Source organism: Marmota monax, unplaced genomic scaffold, assembly GCF_021218885.2.
Source record: "Marmota monax isolate L192 unplaced genomic scaffold, Marmota_monax_Labrador192_F-V1.1 WCK01_AAM20220418_F8-fsc00087, whole genome shotgun sequence".
NCBI classification, from domain to species: Eukaryota; Metazoa; Chordata; class Mammalia; order Rodentia; family Sciuridae; genus Marmota; species Marmota monax.
The window spans coordinates 4,838,894-4,859,258 of record NW_026693476.1 but is presented as its reverse complement, the minus strand read 5'-3'; the positions used below and the strand labels follow the sequence as shown (position 1 = coordinate 4,859,258).

Sequence of the window (20,365 nt, the reverse complement as noted above, 5' to 3'; positions counted from 1 at the left end):
ATCCCCAGCCCATGGAAGTCATTTTTAAAAGACAATAAATGAAAAATTCATTACATGGGTTGAATGATCAATTTTTTAGATATTTCAGAAGAAATGACCAGTGAAGTTGAACAAGTAACAACAGCAACTATTAAAAAAAAAAAAAAAAAACCTTCTGAAACACAGAAAGGCTAAACAAAACAAAAACAAACAAACAACAACAAAAAAAACCCAAACCTCATTGAAACAATATCCAGTGATTTACCTTACATATAACTGGAGTCCCAGAAATGAAGAGGAGGGAATAAAAACTAAATATTTTGGGGCTGGGGTTGTGGTTCAGAGGTAGAGTGCTTGCCTAGCATGTGTGAGAGCACTGGGTTCAATCCTCAACACCACATAAAAATAAATTTTAAAAAATAAAGGTATTGTGTCCACCTACAACTGAAAAATAAATGTTAATTAAAAACCTAAATATTTCAAGTAATAATGCATGAAATTGTTCTAATTTGATGAAAACTCTAAACTCTTGAGATTCAAGAGACTCAACAAACCCCAAATGAGATAACCACAAAGAGAGCCACAAGGCAAATCATAAACAAAGTGCTAAAAAACAGTGATAGAAAGAAATATTTTTAGAAGTGGCCAGAGGATACTCAGAAGTCTGAAGAAGGGGGCTGGGGATGTGGCTCAAGTGGTAGCGCACTCACATGGCATGCGTGCGGCCCGGGTTCGATCCTCAGCACCACATACGAACAAAGATGTTGTGTCCGCCGAAAACTAAAAAATAAATATTAAAAAAAAAAATTCTCTTCTCTCTGTCTCTCTTTACAAAAAAAAAAAAAAAAAAGGATCTGGGGATATAGCTTAGTGCTTGTCTAACATGTACAAGACCCTGAGTTCATTTCCTAGCGCGCACACACACACACAATTAAATAAACAGTAACCAGTGTAAAATATGCATAATTTCAGGGCTGGGATATAGCTCAGTTGGTAGAGTGCCTGCATCACATGCACAAGGCCCTGGGTTCAATCGCCAGCACCACACACACACATACACACCCACACACACAAAATATACATATACACACTCACATAATTTCCCATAAGGAAAACAAAGTAAGCCAGATAACTAAGTAAACATTTTAAGGTGCTGATGGAAAACCATTGAATCTAGAATTCTAAACATATTCTTCAAAATGAAGGTAAAATAAACACACTTTTTATAAATTTTCATCAGTTTTTTAAGTCAAACAAAAGTTGTGAGAAACTGTCAACAGCAGACCTGCACTTAGGACAGTGACAATTCACAGGTCCAAGTGCAAATTACTAGTGTGAGGCTTCTTTTGAAAAGGCAGGGAAAGTGTCTCTATTTTTTCTTTCTTTTTTTTTTCTCCTTCTGCAACCTCTCTTTCAACTTATTGTGTATATTTTATTTGATATTTAATGTTGTAAAAAAATATTATTAGCCTGAACTTTACAATTTTTATATATATATGTATATATATCACAATGCCCATTTTAAATGCAACTATCAGTGCATTTAACTTGTATGAAGAATCAGTGAAAGTAAGTAATTAATATTTGGCTTGTCCTGATGGTTGCCTCCAGTTGCCAGATGAAACAAACAAAAGCCATATTCACAGAGAGACAAAGTATCCCCAGGCATGGAGCCAACCAAGAGAAGGTTCCCAGGCCTCAGGATAATTATGGGGTGAGAGCAATTCTTTATATGAACATGGGAGCCCAGCCCTATGCTGGGTCTAATGGCTACTGAAGTCCCCCTTCTGCCAGCTGCCAAATCAATATGCCATTGTGCTGGCTGGGGCAGAGTCCAAGGAAGTTCAATCAGGTGTCTGTCTCCCTATCCCATGGACCTGCTGCTCCAACCTATGATGAACAAAAGCCCTCCAAGATCTGTGAACCTCTGCCCAAGTGACGCTCAGTGTCTGGATGTCTAGAAAAGGGATGGATGAGAGGTTTGCCTCTGTAAAGCCAAAGTCCCCACCTGGTTGACCCCAGGATACACCTTGGTGCTGCCATCATGGGGCCAGACAGACACTGTTATGCCCTACCTGAGACATTAAGGGGCATGTGTGACCAACTTCAACCCTCCTACCCCAGGCTGCATGGTACAGTGACTGCAGGTTGGAGACAGAGAAGGCGAAATCAGGTAAGTACAGGTTTGCCAGGAGGCTGGAGAAGGTAGTGGATAACCCACAAAGAGGAAGTGACAGGAGGTAGAACCATGCATGAATTGAGGCTCCATGGCCCTGGTGCATGCTCTATTGCCTCAACAAATTTCACTGTAAACAGAAATTCCCAGTGCCAATCCTGCATAAAATCTACTATTGTTTTCAATATTATATTCTTCTATATATAGCCTACAAGGAAATTTGAGTGCCATCATTCCATCTAAAAATAACTGAATTAAAAAAAAAAAAGTCAATGGTTTAATTCTCTTTTAAACTGGGAGTGGTGGTACCTGCCTGCCTGTAATCCCAGTGACTTGGGAGGTTGAGGAGAAATATTGTAAGTTTGAGACCAGCCTCAGCAATTTAGTGAGGCCCTAAGAAATTTAGTGAGACCCTGTCTTAAAAATAAAAAGTTAGGGCTGGGGATGTGGCTCAAGCGGTAGCGCGCTCGCCTGGCATGCGTGCGGCCCGGGTTCGAGCCTCAGCACCACATACAAACAAAGATGTTGTGTCTGCCAAAAGCTAAAAAATAAATATCAAAAATTCTCTCTCTCTCCCTATCTCTCTCTCTCACCTCTTCTCTTTAAAAAAAAAAAAGGCACTATGTCAACTACAAAAAAAATAAAAATAAAAAATAAAAAGTTAAAAGGGCTAGGGATGTGGCTCAGTGGTAAAGCATCCCTGGGTTAAATCCCCAGTGCCAAAACCAAACAAACCCTACATGATTATCTTAGCGGATGCAGAAAAAGGATTTGAAAAAATCATACTCATTTGTGATGGGCGGGGAGGATAGAAAAACCTCTAGAGCAAATTAGAAATAGAAGAGAATTTCCACTGTCTGACAAAGGATGTTTAAGAAACCACTGCTAATATATTACGTGATTTCATTTAAAAACGGGAAAGAAGACAAGGACATCTTCTCTCACTATTTTTTTTAAATATTTATTTTTAAATATTTATTTCATTGTAGATGAATACATGGTATCTTTATTTATTTTTATGTGGTGTTGAGGACTGAACCCAGTGCCTCACACATACGAGGCAAGCACTTTACCACTGAGTTACATCCTCAGCCTCACTATTTTTTTAACATTATATAAGACAATGCAATGCAATATGGCAAGGGAAATTAAGGATCAGAAAAGAAGTAAAACTTTCCTTTTTTGCAAACAATGATTGGACATGTAGAAATACCAGCAATTACAAACTACCAGACTCCATAAGAGAATTTAGCAAGTTCTCAGGTTACATAGTTAACATACAAGATTTAAATGTACTTCTACACACTAAGAATAATTAGAATACAAAATCTGAAATAACATGTAGCATAAAAACCATGAAATATTTAGGAGTAAAGATCTGTACAATGAATGCTGAGAAAAAAAAATCAAAGAATAACTAAACAGAGAGATATTGTACATAAATGAACTAGAAGATTTCATTCTGTTAAGATATCAAATTCTGGGATGGGAATGTGGCTCAAGCGGAAACTTGCTCGCCTGGCATGCGTGGGGCACTGGGTTCGATCCTCAGCACCACATAAAAATAAAAGTAAAGATGTTGTGTCCACCGAAAACTGAAAAATAAATACTAAAAAAAAAAAAAGATATCAAATTCTCTCAAAATTGATCTATAGATGCAACATAATCCCAATGAAAATCACAGCAGGCTTTACTGTAGAAATTAATAAGTTGATTTTAAAATTTAAATGAAAATATAAAGGATTCTTCAAAAAGAATAAAGTTAGAGGGCATATACTACCTGACTACAACACATAAAGCTACAGTAATCACAACATATTTTTGTGATAGAATAGACAAATGGATCAGTAGAAGAGCACTGAGTTCAGAAACAGACCCACAGTTATACAGTCAACTGATTCCCACAAAGCTGGGAAAAGAATAATCTTTTCAATATGGCACTGGAACAAATGGATATCCATATGAAAAAAATGAAGTCCACCATTACCCACACCATTTACAAAAATTAACTTAATGTAGATCATAATCCTAAATATTAAGAACTAAAACTACAGATTTTCTGGGAGAAAAAATAGGAAAAAGAATCTTTATTACTTTGAGGAAGAAAAAGACTTCTGGTATTGGGGACACACACACACAAACTGGTACCAGGGATTGAATCCAGGGGCACTTAACCAGGGAGCCACACCCCCAGCCCTTTTTATATTTTATTTTGAGACAGTGTCTCACTAAGTTGCTTAGGGCCTTGCTAATTTGATGAGGCTGGCCTTGAACTTGCAATCCTCCTACCTCAGCCTCCTGCAACACTGTGCCACCACACCCAGCTATAAAATAAAACATGTCTGATCATAAAGAAAAAATAATTGATAAACTGTACTTCATCAAAATTAAAACCCATTTTGCATCTAAAGATGTTGGTTTAAAAATGAAATGGAAAGTCAAAGACTGGGAGAAAATATTTTGTATATATATATATATATATATATATATATATATATATATATATATATATATATAATGTATACATATATATATAGCTACTATATAGCTATATATATGTAGACATATATTTGACAATGACTTATCTAGAAATATATTAATATATCCAGATATATTAATATTAAATCCAGATTGTATTAATTATTATGACTGCATAAGTCAAACACCACAATTAAAATATGAGTAAGGTGTGAGTGTGATACTTTACAAAAGAATTATGAGTAGCCAATAAGCATGATAAAACACATGAAAAGATGAACACCATACCTACCAGGATGGCTAAGACAGAAAGATAATGATAAGTGTTAATGAGCAGGTGGAGAAATGAGAACCATGATTCACTGCTGACAGGAATGTCAAATTGGACAGTCACTACCATGGGGCCCAGGCTTTCAAATTTCTTTTGGGGATAATAAAACTATTTTAAGGGCTGGGGATACAGCTCATTTGGTAGAATGAATGCTTACCTCCCATGCATAAGGCCCTGGGTTCAATCTCCAGCACCACCAAAAAAAAAAAAAAAAAAAAAGGCAGAAAGAAAGAAAGAAATTATTTAAAAGTACATGGTAGTGGTGGTTAGAGAGCTCTCTGAATACACTACACCTACAGTCAAAGCCTAGTTTGCCAAAATATGAGAAGTTATAAAACAAAGCAAATTGTCAAATTAAAACCTGTTCCTACCAAAGTCCAAAAGACACTTGTTAGTCTGTTGTATGCTACTTTAAAACTTTATCAATAAGAAAAAGAATGCAGAGAAGACTAGTTTTACATATCCCATTAACATTTCTTTGTGTAGCACAAAGTGATTTGACATCAGGATAAAATGTAAATATCTTCAAAGTCCACTTTGATATAGAATTCCATGACAACTTCTACATCATTAAAAAATCATCTTTTTTAAAAAAACATGCACACCATTATTAGTCACCAAATAAATTAACATTAAAACATGAGATATCACTACATACCCACTAGAATGGCTAAAACTTAAAAGAATGGTAATACAAAGTACTGAAGCACCTGGAATTCAAACATCACTGGATGCAATATGGTACCCAACTACTTTATTTTTTTTTCATTTTTTAATTTTAATTTGTTATATATGCAGCAGAATGCATTATAATTCATAATACTCATCAAGAGCACAATTTTTCATGTCTCTGGTTGTACACAAAGTAGAGTCACACCATTCATGTCTTCATACATGTACTAAGGTAATGATGTCCATCTCATTCCACCATCTTTCCTACCACTGTGCTCTCTCCCTTCCCCTCCCGCCCTCCCCTTTCCCCCTTTGCCTGATCTAGAGTTCATCTAATCCTCCCAAGCTCCCCTTCCCATTATGAATCGGCTGTCTCAAATCATAGCCCAACTACTTTAGAAAATAGTTTGTCAGGGTGTTTTTGGTTTTGTTTTTTTTTGTTTTGTAGGACTAGGGATGAAACCCAGGTCCTCACACATGGTAGACAAGTGCTTCTCCCATTAAGCTACTTTTCCTGACCTTTTATTATTTTTTTCTTTGATACAGGGTTTCACTAAGTTGTCCAGGTAGACCTGAACTTGTGATCCTCCTGCCTCAGCCTCCCAAGTAGCTGGGATTACAGACTTGCAATGCCACATCCTCCCAGTAGTTTCTTTTAAAAGTAAACATGACTGCCATATAACACAGCAATTTCATTAATATTATATATGAAAGGAAAACATGTTCTTATAAATACCTTTACATGAATATTCATAGCTTTATTCATATTTGTAAACTAGAAATAACCCAAAGGTCATCAACAGATGTATGCATAAACAAACCATGATATATTTATACAATGGAATATTACTCAGCAATAAAAAGGAATAAATTAATGATATATGCATGATAACATGGATATGTTTTAAAAACATGGAGAAACAAAAGAGTGCATATTTCATGATCCAGCTTATATGAAACTCTAGATGACATTAAATCATATTTAATGAAAGAAAGTTTGACCAGTTGCACAGGGCCAGCAGGTGAGAATTAACTACAAAAGAGTATGAGGAAACTTTCTAAGGTGATGAAATATAAGCTGTAGAAGTGGTAGTTATGTAAGTAAACACAATTGCCAAAATTCATTGACAATACTCTTCAAATGGATGCACTTCATTGTATGAAATTATATCACAAAAGTGCTAATTTCAAAAGTGAAAAAAAATGATGAAGGATAAAATAAGTATTGTCTTGAAATTTTTACTTTTAATATGAATGAGAAAAATCATCCTGATTCCCCCCCCCCCCAATACTGGGGGTTGAACCCAGGGATGCTCTACCACTGAGCTCTATCCCTACCCCTTTTTTAAATTTTTATTTTGAGACAGAGTCTCACTAAATTTCCTGGGCTGTTCTGGAACTTGGAATCTTTCTGCCTCTGCTTCCCGAGCCACTGGGGTTACTATCGGGCATCAACAAGCCTGAGGCTTTCATTCTGACTTTTAAAAATATTTAAAATATGTTATTTACTTCATGCTTAATTTGCACAGTATTGTCAGTTATAAAGCAGTTTCAGTTAATATGCCTCTTTTCCTCTTCATAACAACTTCAATATATATTTTTATGCACATATTTATAGGTGAACATACTTAAGCTCAAAGATAAATGTTATTACCCAGGTTAAAAATCCCAAGGTTTTTCTTTTACTTCAAAGCTGGTATTAAAAATGACAGTAACTATGGTTTGTTCTTCCTCTGCCAGAGTCAGAGCCATTGAGTTCTCTGATTGTTTCCTAGGCAAAAAAAAAAAACAGCAATAGGATTTAATTTCTTGAATATGAAGAACTAAGGGAAAACATTGCCAGTATCAAATTTAAAAACAAATGGCCCAGTTTTCTTTTTCTTGTTTATTTTTGGTGGTGCCCGTGGCCTTGTGCATGCGAGGCAAGCACTCTACCAACTGAACTATATCCCCAGCCCAATCAAATGGCCACTTTTGTTGAAGTTACTGTACCTCAAAGTAATCAGTACTGGTCTTCTGTATCCTTAATAATAAAATGGGAATCACTGAATTGAACAGTATTAATAAATGCATTACTGCAATAAGCAAAATCCAAATATGGTGAATTTCACTTTGGAGAGAATTTGACTTTCATAAAAAGAAGTGAATGTATGCTGAATAAAGTTTGCTAATTACTCTAAACAAAAATCACTATATTCAAGCAAAGATTCTATAGAACCAGTATTAGCTTCCTCTGAACAGATTTTGATGAAGAAATCCAAAATACTTCTAAAATAAATTGTCACACAACCATATTATTTCATTTTCTTTTCTTTTCTTTTTTGGTGCTGGGGGTTAAACCTAGGGCTTCTCACATGCTAAGCCCAAACTCTACCGCTGAGCTATATCCTACCAAAACTATATTCTTAAACATCTGAATAATCAAAAATTTCTTTCTTAGTAATACATTCAGCCCCGAAGGAATCTTATGTATGCTATTCATTGCAGTTTTACCCTGAGATTTCAGCTCTTTTTGTCCTGGGAAAGAGGGAAATTAGGTGTAAATCCCTATTTCTACAATACCAGTTTCATGTTTAGTGCCTAAATGATTGTTCATTTGAGAAACAAATAATAGTTGCCAAAAGGATTCCAATCTACTTAGTTACTAGAAGGAACATAGTCCAATGGAAACAGAATTATTCTTGGTGTCATAAGGATGACTGATTTCAGGAAAGAGATGAGATACCCTTCTCTGGGAAAAATGACCCTTCCAAAAAATTCTCCACTGATTAAAAAAGAGGAGGGCAGCATAATACAGTAGACATAGGAGAAGAGAACTTCTCTATAATACGCAAGGTACTTTAACAAAAAGTACAATCCTCCCTCAACCACATAAAGTAGGTAATAATCTCTTTTTGACATATTTTTCATCTGAAAGATGGAGATAAATGACTTTCCCAAATAGTTCAAGGTCCCAATAGCTAGTGGAGCTGGGATTCAGATCTGAATATGACTACTCCATTTGCTTTTTCCACTCAATATGCTACACGGTTCCCCAAAGAGTAGTGGCCTAAAAATCAGAGGAACAAGAGTTTAGTCATAATCTTGCAACTCATTAGCTGTGTGACCTAAGAAAGTCACCTCTTCTTTCTGGATTTCAGTTTTCTTGTCTGTAAATCTTGATTATTCACTTATTAATGATGATATTTAACATATTTATAATCATCTTAAAGTCCTAGTTGTTTAACTTCATGTTTCCTTATAATGACTCCAATTCCTCTTTTTTTATGGTTCACATTTTTCAGTTTCTTCTTTTGTCTTGTGATTTTATTTTATTTGGTGATAGGGATTGAATCCAAGGCTTGGCACACATTCTACCACAGAGCTACACTACTAGCCCTAATGTCTTGTAATTTTAAACTATATTCTTAACACTGTCCAAAAAAGACCAATAGAGTACAAGGTGCACTTTTCATTTGTTTGTTTGTTTTACTTATTCCTAAGACTTCAAGCCTTTCCTCTGGCAATTAGATTGAAGGGCTGATCATTCAGCTTTCTCCTTAGTCAAGTGGAGCTAAGTTTGGGTGACAGGACTTATTACAAGGAATTTTCCTGGAATTAGTCAAATCTCTAACCTCTTGAGTGGCTGCTTTTAAATCTTGTCAGTGTTTGTGCAGGAAAGAGCTCAGCTACAGTTTCAAATATTTATGATTGACCCTATTCAACTCTGACGAGGCACCACTGCACAAACACATGGGTCTATGGAATCTCTTCATGTCCTCCTGCAATGCTGCTTTCTTAGCAAAAACTGAGAGAAGGGTGACTCAGAAGATAATTCTTGGGCCAGTTGGTTTTATACTTGGAATTTTTCCAGATTTCAATCCACATTCCGATTCCCACAGTTGACACTGTTAATTAAGGCTTTACTGAACTTCCCGAATATGTCAGGGCTATTTGTATCCAGACCATGTATAAGTCTCCAGGTATAAGAGTTTTTGTGGCTCTCTGCCCGCTTTTGAGGGGCTCATTTTACTTTGGAATTGTGTCCACTGCTATTCACTGGCTCCAGAGAAATATATTATTTTCATTTTGTCTATGTTTTTGTTACTATGGGAGCAAAAGTCTTTCAAATCTTTCTATATTCTAACTGAAAGTTTTTAAAATGTTTTCAATGAAATGAAATAGTGTAGAACAAAAAAAGTGGAGTATGCTGCATGTGAGTAAGAGTAATAAGTATAAGCCCAGGAATATTGGTTTCAGGTGTGTGTGCATCCATTCCATTGAAAATGTGTTTATTTTGAGGTGTGTTCAAAAAAATCTGGGAAGTCTCTGTTCTAGAAACATTAAAGTTCACTTCAGTGCTAAGCAAGAAGGTTAGAGAATAGATAGTAGGACACCAATCCTTAAAGAAAATAATAGTCTGTTGCTAGATCCAACACCTGTACTCAAGTTGTTTGGAAACCTAAAGGTAAATTTTACATATCAACATAGAACAAAATAAGTTCTTGGAAAGTATACAAAAACATAAATTGGGTTTGGGGATGTAGCTCAATAGGACAGTGCTTACCCAGAGCCCACGAGGCCCTGGATTCAGTCTGCAGCACTACAAAAACTAAAAACAAACAAAAACCCCATAAATTATCACAATAAGCAATGCTGTTAAGAGAAGAGTATAATGCATCCAGATATTGTAATGACAAATAGCCTTTGGGTTTTTATTAAAGTTTTGGTGTTTATTACTATAATTCAATTCGTTACTTACTAATTGCTATTATTAGGTTGACAATACAAAGATTCTGAGGAGAAAATATGCTCCTTTTATGTTTGGACTCCTTACTAAAAATCTTTTTTAAGTTTGTTTTTTTTTTTAAGAGAGTGGGAAAGAGACAAGAAGATTCTCTGAATGTAAGAAATCTGTTCCTAGAGGAACAGAATCACTCAACTCAGCAGTTAGTGAGACCAACCACAGAAACAGGTACACTATAAAACTTAGGCAGAGACAATGGTATTGAGTTTATAAGGGAGGTATCATGATATATAGTACAGGCTTTGGAGCTAGACACCTGAATTTAAATCTTCTGGATCTCACTTAGCCATATGGCTTCGTACTCAACCTCTCCAAAGCCTTAAAATCCTCATTTATAATAATGTAATATGACTCACCAGTGGAAATATTAGGATAAATGAAACAATATGTAAAGTGTTTTGTACAAAGTAAGTGGTTATTAATGGTTATGACATTATTATCAAGTTTATTTAAATATTACCCATATATGGATATCAGTACATATTCTGATCAATTTAACTTCCTGGATGTCTTTTCACTTCTATCCCCATTACGATGATGTTAGTGCTGCATAATCTGCAGAGGTGGTTAACAAAATATACTGCCAAGGGACCGCAGACTTTCAAGAACTTGACCAAGTTTTTGCTGTCAAAACATTATACTATTACTAGTTTGCAGAAAAAAATCAATCCAATGGACATAATTTCCTCAATATAGTTAGTTCTCTGCATCTGGAAGTTTTGCATTTGTGGATTTAACTAAATGAAGATTGAAAATCATCTGTCCTGAACATGGACTGTTTTCTTGTCATCATTTCCTAAACAACAAAATATGACAACTATGTGCACAGCAGTTACACTGTATTAGAAACTATAAGTAATCTACAGATGATTTAAAGCATATACAAGGATGTCTATAGGTTATATGCAAATATGATACTATTTCATATAAGGGAGCTGAGCATCTACATATTTTGGTATCCACAAGGGGCCGTGGAACAAATCCCATGGACATGAAGAGATGAATGTATTAAGTTTTTTCTAAACAAATTTATCTTAATCATTTGACACTACTATTTAGGATGCAAATCAATATTAACATACTGGTAAAACAAGCAAATGTACAAATATTAATGAAAAAAAACTGAGAAAAGAAAAACCACACAGACTTTTAAATCTTTTAAAAATGTCATGGGGGCAGGAAGGTATAGCTCAGCAGTGTAGCACTTGACTAGCAGGTGTAAGATCCTGGGTTTGACCTCTAACATCACAAAAAATAAAAACAACAACAACAACAACAAAATTCACCTGTATTTTTATAGTGCATACACAAAATATGATCAGAGTTTTACTACTTTTTTAAATGGTTTCTGGTTTAAAAGATAAAATCAAATATGCAAATATTGCATGGTATACAAGAGATAAGATAAAGTCCAAATTCCTTAAGATGACATAAGAGTCTTTCATCTTCTGGGGCTGGGATTGTAGCTCAGTGGTAGAGTGCTTGCCTAGCATGTGTGAGGCACTGGGTTCAATCTTCATCACCACATAAAAAAAAATCAATAAAATAAAGGTATTGTGTTCATCTACAATTAAAAAAAAAGTCAGGGCTGGGGCTGGAGCTCAGTGGTGAAGCACTTGCCTTGTACATGTGAGGTACTGGGTTCAATCCTCAGCACCACGTAAGAATAAATAAAATAAAAGTATTGTGTCCATTTACAACTAAAAAATATATATTTTTAAAGTCTTTCATCTTCTGATTCCAGCTTTGACTCCTGCCATTTGCCTTGCTGACCTTCTACATATATTTCAATATTACCAAATAATTTGCAATTTCTAGCAGTCCAGAGATAGAACACTGGAATCACACAGAATTCAAATACCAGCAAATTTGATGCTTGGATATGAAACTTAGTCAAATTACTTAATTATTCTAAGCCTGATTCCTTATCTGTAGAATAATAATAATGATTATACTATAGATAATACTATGCAGCACTTACTATTAGGCAGACATAATTCCCACTTTATCAATATTAACTCATCTTATTCTTATAACAGTTCCATGAGCTAGATTCTACTAAAAACAGTTGAGGAAATGAGATATAAAGAGATTAAGTCTTAGCATCCCAATATCTGTCATATCAGACACAGATATTTATTTTAAAAGGTGGTTTTCAGATTTAAATATGAGATATAAATACAGTATTTAAGGTAGTTTCTAGAATATAAAAACTACTGAATAAATGACAAGCAACTATTAATTTCTCTCTGAATGTACCATAAGACCAGTCGAAAGTGTTTCTGTGAAACCATCCTTAGCCGTTTCCCTTGAATCTGCATAATCCTATTATATCTGTTAGTATATTGCAATACCTTTCAAATACCCTTAAAACAAATACTTCTGTACACCTTTGCCATGACCTCAAGCCTTAAGACTCTGAAAAGAAAGGTGTGTGTGTGTGTGTGTGTGTGTGTGTGTACCATGAAAATCAAAGGGAGATCAGTAGAGGAAAGAACCTGGGGTATAGAAGGAGTGAAGGGAGAGGGGAAGTGCTGGGAGTAATACTGGCCAAATTATATCGTTATATTGTGTGCATGTACAAATATGTGACAGCAAATCTCTCATTATGTACAACTATAATGCACCAATAAAAAATGAGGAAAGAAGCCAGAAACTCAGGAGGCTAAGCAGGAAGATCATGAGTTCAAAGCCAGCCACTGCAACTTAGCGAGGCCCTAAGTAACTTAGTGAGATCCTGTCTCTAAATAAAATTACACACACACACACACATACACACACACACACACACCCACAGGGCTAGTGATGTGGCTCAGTGGTTAAGTGCCCCTGGGTTCAATTCCCGCTACAAAAAAAAAAAAAAAAAAGTGGAAAGAGAAATAAAAGAATCTTAATGATTCTGGAGTCATTCTTACTGGGGATACTTAGAAAAAGAGAAAACTTCAAGGATGAGACTGAAAGGGGGTTAGGATAATTTGTCAGAATTGAGTAAACTCTTCAATGCTATCTGAGAAGACTGAAGTAAACCTAAACCTCAGAATGTCACTCCTGTACTAGTTATAGCAGAAGTAAGTTATGTCTCAGAGAAAAAGTAAACATAATAAAATCTGCTCAAGTATGGGTGTGAAGCCGGATGTGGTGGCACATATCTGTAATCCCAGTGGTTCAGAGGCTGAGGCAGGAGGATCACAAGTTTGTGGCCAGCCTCATCAACTCAGCAAAGCCCTAAGCAACTTAACGAGACCCTGTCTCTAAATCAAAAAATATAAAAAAGACTGGGGATGTGGCTCAGTGGCATCCCTGGGTTCAACCTCCAATACAAAAAAAAAAAAAAAAAAAAGAATGTGGGAATTTCAATTGTTTGCTTCTCTGAATTTTCTATTAAGTATATTTATATTAAAATATTAATATATTATTTAAGTTGTAAAGCCTATGGGCAAAATTTTTAATAAAAGCTATAGGAAAAATTTTTCCAGGAAATACTTAACTGACTTTAACTAAAAATATTTTAAGGCAAATGAGAAAGGACCAAACCAATGGAGAAAAAAAACAAGTGTCAAACTGGTTTCTACTTTTCGACCTTAATCATCTTGTTGACTGTTCCTTGAATAACAAATCTTCAAAGCAAGCACATACAGGATATCAGCCTTTTATCTCACTACTATCAGAGGAAACAGCCTTATTAAGTAAGTAAAAATGGTTCCCAAAATAGCAAAGAAAAATTTAAAAATCCTAATACTCATAATATACAATATAAATTTCTCCAGCAGTTATTGTGCCTAATTGCAAAGCAAGAAACATGAAAAATTCTTCAAAAATAAATCTTTCACAGATCTATCAATCCTGTTGTGACATGTCATGGGATTTTTTTGAATTTTTTAAAAGAAAGAATAAAAAATGATAGTTGATATCATGCAAATTATATTTAGAAGTTGGAGGCACATGCCAAGGACTTATAATAATGCTAACTTTGTTACTATGTTACATAGTTGGCTGTCCACATTACTCACAAAACTTTCCAAGTGACCACAATCCTCCTCCTTTGCTGCGCACTTACTTTAACAAGTACTACTGGAGGTTTTACAGCCACAGCCATGTGACCCCCCCAGGACTTATCCCCAAAACTAACCAATGGTAATTAATACCTGGGGGCTCTACCTTTAAAATATAACTCTTGGCTGGGCATGGAGCATGCCTGTAATCCCTGCGGCTCGGGGAGCTGAGGCAGGACTATAGTGAGTTCAAAGCCACCCTCAGCAATTTAGCGAGGCTTTAAGCAACAGTGAGACAGTATCTTAACATAAAAATTTTTAAAAAGGGCTGGGGATGTGGCTCAGTGGTTTAGTCACCCTGTATTCCATTCCCAGTTCCAAAACAAATAAAACTCTCAAGCTGAATATTTTTTTATCTTCACTGGTAACATACTAATCTAAGCTACCATCATGTCTCCTTTTCTGACTTCAATTTTACTCAATTTTCACCTTTCCTATCTATCCTGTCTAACCTAAATCTCCTTGCCAGCCGTGGTGGCGCATGCCTGTAATCCCAGTGGCTTGGAAGGCTGAGGCAGAAGAATTGTGAGTTCATATACCAGCCTCAGGAATTTAGGGAGGTCCTAAGCAACTTAGACCCTATCTCAAAATAAAAAATAAAAAGGGCTGAGGACTTAGCTCAATGGTAAAGCACCATTGGGTTCAATCCCCAGGATCAAAAATAAATAAAGCGGGCTCGGTGGCTCACGCCTGTAATCCCAGCAGCTCGGAGGCTAAAACAGGAGAATGGCGAATTCAAAGCCAGCTTCAGCATAGGAGAGGTGCTAAGCACCTCGGTGAGGCCCTGTCTCTAAATAAAATATAAAATAGGGCTGGGGATGAGGCTCAGTGGTCGAGTGCCCCTGAGTTCAATCCCGGGTACCAAAAATATAAACAAACAAATAAACAAAGAATCCTTTCCCAACATGATTTTTAAAGTCTGTCTCCATAAGAGTCTTTTATGTTTTTAAGTTGTAGATGGACACAATATTTATTTTTATTGTCTATTTTTTTGTGTGTGGTGCGGGGAATCGAACTCAGGGCCTCATGCATGTGAGGCAAACACTCTACCACTGAGCCACAACCCCAGCCCTCCACAAGACTTTTTATTATCTGAAATTCTATGACTATATTTGTTTACTTTTTTGCCCCCTCTCCATGTCTATTTTACCTATTATATTCCCAGCACCCAGAAGAGTATGAACAGTATAGCAATCCCTCAGTAAATACTTGTTGATCAAATTAACAACATCCTGAATTACAGGAATATTTAAAAAGAGTTTCATGAAAATTCTGTGATATCTATTACTTTAAGTATCTCTAAAGTTGCCTCATTTATAGAATTGAAAAACATCTGAAATATTTTAGGTATAAAATTAATAATGCTAACATACTTATTTAAATATTTAGCATCACAATAATAAAAATGTTTTTGTATATTTACTATTTGCCAGGCATTATATGCATGACCTCATTTGAGCCTCCCAACAATACTTACAGAAGGCATCTCCATTTTCTAGAAGAGGAACTGAGGCTAAACAAGATTAGATGACTCTCAAAGGTCATATACACATACAATCAGGAAAGTCAAAGATTTCCCGCCCCCCTAGTGCTGGGGATTGAACCCAGGCCTCAAGTATACAAAGAATTCCCCACCAACACCTTAAACTTGGACTTGTTGTCAGAATATCAATTTCTATTGTTGAAGCCACCCAGCCTATGGCACTTTGTTTATGGCATCCCTAAAAACTAACACAAGAAACCACAGTAAGTAAACTACATAGAACCAGAATACATAGAGCCAGTGAAAGAACTTCACTGAGGGGCCGGGTGCAGCTCAGTGGTAGAGCACTTGCCGGGCACGCACAAGGCCCTGGGTTCAGTCTCTGGCACCAAAAGAAAATAAAAGAACTTCACCGACTGAATCAAAATACTCATTTGTCAATTCTATTCACCTTAAGTTAAGTAAGTTGCTACATTTGACTAGTAAATTATATCTTCTGTAATGTTTATCAACTATAATTGGGTACCTGGTTATTTTACCGGTTTTTTGAAAACCTATCTCAAAATTAAATAAAAAGGGCTGGGAATGTAGTTCAATGTTAAAGCATTGCTGGGTTAAATACCCAGTACCCAGAATTGGCAAGGGGTGGGGGTCAGTGTCAGTAGGTATGAATCCCCCTACCCAACTGGACACATACAGATGGCTCTATGTTGCAATAAGCTAAAAGTGAATAAACAGGTGAGGATGATATCACTGTCAACTCCTTTTTACTGGGAAATGCCCGCTCTTCCCTTGAGATTTACTTCTTATGAGTATGACTCAGGGTGAAAGCACCAAGGTAAATCTGAATATTAAAAATTCAGTAATGCTTAATTCATTTTCAGATGCAAATTAATTTAAACAGCAATTCTTTTTTTCACACCCTAATGTACCATCCTGTGCACCCTTGGGAGATCACAGGTACAGCATAAGATATTCCAATACCAGATGGATTAGCCAGGCACAGTGACACACACCTGCAATTTCAGCAGCTCAGAAGGCTGAGGAAACATTGCAAATTCAAGGCCAGTCTCAGCAATTTAGCAAGGCCCTAAGCAACTTAGTGAGAACTTGTCTCAAAAAAAAAAAAAACAAGGACTGGGTACATGGTTCGGTGGTTAAGCACCCCTGGGTTCAATCCCTTGTACAAAAAACCAGGAGGAACAGAAGAGATGTTTGTATATTAATGATATTAAATGATAATAATTATTATTTGTTTCATCTTAAATGTGCCAGGCATTATGCTAAGCACCTACTTTCATTACTGCATGTAATTCTCTTGACAACCTTGACAGGTAGTTATTATGACCTTAAATAGTAGATAATTTTATTATACTGTGAACAAGGAAGCTGAGGCTGAACTGGGTAAGAAACAGCTTTACTCCAAGGCTGTTTACTTAACCAGTATGTATTACTTGTTCATGGGTAGACATAACAATAATATCAGCCAATATAACAGGATGTCAAATGCAACTTTTCCTGTCTTCTCTTGAGTTTTGGTAGGGTCCTCAAAGGCCAAAAATCAAAACAACAGGCATCAAATACTCCACATCTAAGAGCTGTGCAAGTGTTCAAAGTGGGGTGGCCAAAAACCGGCTTTGCTGACATCAGTTCATTACCCTTCTCAAGGCTATAAAGACAAGAATTGGTATTAGTTAATTGTGAGGATTATAAGGGACAATAGAGAGGACTTATTTAAAGAAACTAGGTGGGGATGGGGGAGGTGTTTTCTTGCCTCCTAAGGGGAAAAGGCAAGATAGGTCCTGCCCACCTGAAGCCAAGGGACTACTTCAAGGAAACCAACCAGAGTGTTTAGTGGGGATCCCCAGACGTATGGGAGTTTGAGGGACACAGGGACTGGTATCACACGCTCAACTCAATTAGCTCATAGCTAGGTCTTAAAAATAACTTAGGTGAAACAGTCAAATGAAAATTCTGAATAGAAGGGGAAGTTTTTCAAACTGTCACAATATGGAATATTACATATAAAACTAACATGAATAAAACAAGCTTAAAATTTCATTATATTAATTCAATGATAGGAAAAAAAATTGATCTAATTATTATTTTTAAAAAACTTCCTCTAAGGTAAGTAATAATTGTCCCAAACTAAAACTTTTCACTTATACAAATTATTTCAATTTTCACCTAATCTAGTTTCTAAATCACAAATTCATATTCAACTAGGTTTTTCTAAGAAAGCCACTGGAAAATAAAAGGCAGAAAAATCCTTAATTCCTAAAAAGTGTTCAAGGTTGGGAAAGTCTTCTCAGACACTAGAAAAAAGCTTTACTCTTTTAAAAACTTCCAAAAGTCATACTACTTTTATTTTTAGAAATTTTGAAATAGAGAAAATAGGAAAAAATGCCTGTCTACCACCTCTAGCATAATCACTGGTATACTTTGGTATATTTCCTCCATGTCGTTTTCATGAGCATATTTTTATATCATCACAATTATAGTATATTTATAATTATAGCCTACTTTTTTCATTTATAGGTATATACAATTTTCAAGGAGCTGAAACTATGGGCACAACAGCTCTCATAAAAACATAAGTTCATATTGAGTGTAAAATGTAACTTTCTCATTCTACAACTAAAAAATCTAGAAGATGAAATTTTCAAATTTTCAAATCACATTCCCAAATATACATTCTTTGTGTATTTCATTTCACTTGACAATATAAAAAGAACACTACTAAAACTGCATTCATATGGTTATTAAACACATGTTTCAGTCCACAAAGTACCATTTAAAATACAGGGAGACTTTTGTATTCTCAGCTGCTCAGGAGGCTGAGGCAGGAGGATCTCCAGTTCAAAGCCAGCCTCAGCAATTAGTGATTCAGTGAGACCCTGTCTCTAAATAAAATACAAAAATGGGTTGGTTCCCCTGTCTGGGCACAAAATAACCGAGCCGCCACAAAGTCTTGTAGGTTCAAACAGCAACTCTTTATTCCTGAACTCTCCCTGGCAATCTACACACACACTTCCCGGGAATACACTCCCTCCACCGGGCTGCGCAAGCCAAGGGAATTCCAAAGTAGCGGGTGCCCGAGGCAGCAGGAGCCGCCCTATTCCCAGAGCAGGGTCACCTTTCAACCATTCCCTCTAGCAAAATGCCAGGCATCATTCCGACTAAACTGTGGCTCTCAACAGGTTGGTGTGGCTGGTTGAGTGCCCCTGAGTTCAATCCCTGGTACCCCCCACCAAAATAAAATAAAAAATGAAAAACAACTCTTCCTCTTTCTAAACCATGCCTGATGCTAAGGAAGAAGGTAGGGAGAGCCTGTGTGGAGGAGGGTTTCCCTTATGAGCTGTCAAGGCCCAGAGAGAGGAGATGAGGTCCCCCCCTCCCACAGGAGCTGCCCAGAGTAGGGTGTTGGAGTGTGAGCAGGGAGGAAAATCTCATTAGATGCCACAGTATAGGTTATCAGAGGCAGAGCAGGGTAAGAATAGCTTCCTTCTAGGAGGCGTACCCTAACACAGAGTACTGACAATACTCTGTACCAGTCTATGATTATTAAAAAAGATAAGGTTGAGATCTGTGTGCAGATACGCAAAGGTGTGTAAAACAGAAGTGGGGGGAAAGCCAGGCATAGTGGTGCATGCCCGTAATTCCAGCATCTAGGAGGCGAAGGCAGAAGGATACCAAATTTGAGGCCATCCTGGATAACTTAATGAGACCCTGTCTCAAAAGAAAAACTAAAAAGAGCTGGGGGTATAGCTCAGGGGTAAGGCACACTTGGGTTCAATCCCAGAATCAATTAAAAAAAAAGAAAAGGAGGGAAAACTTTTTCTTTAATATGATTCCCTTTTCTATAGACTTTTAAAAAAGCATATACATGCATCTATATTCTTACCCCCTCCCCCATGCACACACACTCATTGCCATAACATGATCTTGGACTTTACACACTGACTCCTATCCTCTCTCCAGTCCCTCTTCTCAAAGAAGTTGGTGTGGGCTAGTTCTCATTTTCCTCAAAGCAGAGGAAAGGAATACATAGGAAATGGTCATCTTGTGATCATCTGGACCTTCTCAGTTATGCTATGGTCAGTTATGCTGTTTTATTATCTTCACATTGGTATTTTTTATCTTATTTTTATTAAATTTTTTTTTCAAATGTAGGTGGTAATGGAATTAGGGTTATATTTTTATCTTTTATATCTTATTTTTACACCATATTTTTAAAATACCATTTTTCATTATCCTTGTAACAATATGACTCAATGTTTTTATAAGATTGAATTTTAGAGGCCCACTTACTGATTTATGGTGAGTGGCTACAAAAGAAATTGTCAACAATATGGTACCAGTGAAAAGGATCTATTGTTAGGGGACTAAGTTTTCTATCTCCCATTTT

The 20,365-nt window shown here is 36.2% G+C and overlaps 1 protein-coding gene across 3 annotated transcripts in view; it reads right to left on the bottom strand.

Moving 5' to 3' along the window:
- Dennd2c (DENN domain containing 2C) overlaps positions 1 to 20,365 on the bottom strand; it is an 80,072-nt gene that overhangs the window by 44,654 nt on the left and 15,053 nt on the right. For 2 of the 3 annotated variants that reach the window (XM_046458302.2, XM_058583598.1), the window contains exon 2: positions 7,291 to 7,407. The exons of the other annotated variant lie outside the window; for it this stretch is intronic. The gene's annotated coding sequence lies outside the window, so the exon portion shown is untranslated. The remainder of the gene's footprint in view (positions 1 to 7,290; positions 7,408 to 20,365) is intronic. 3 annotated transcript variants of the gene reach the window in all.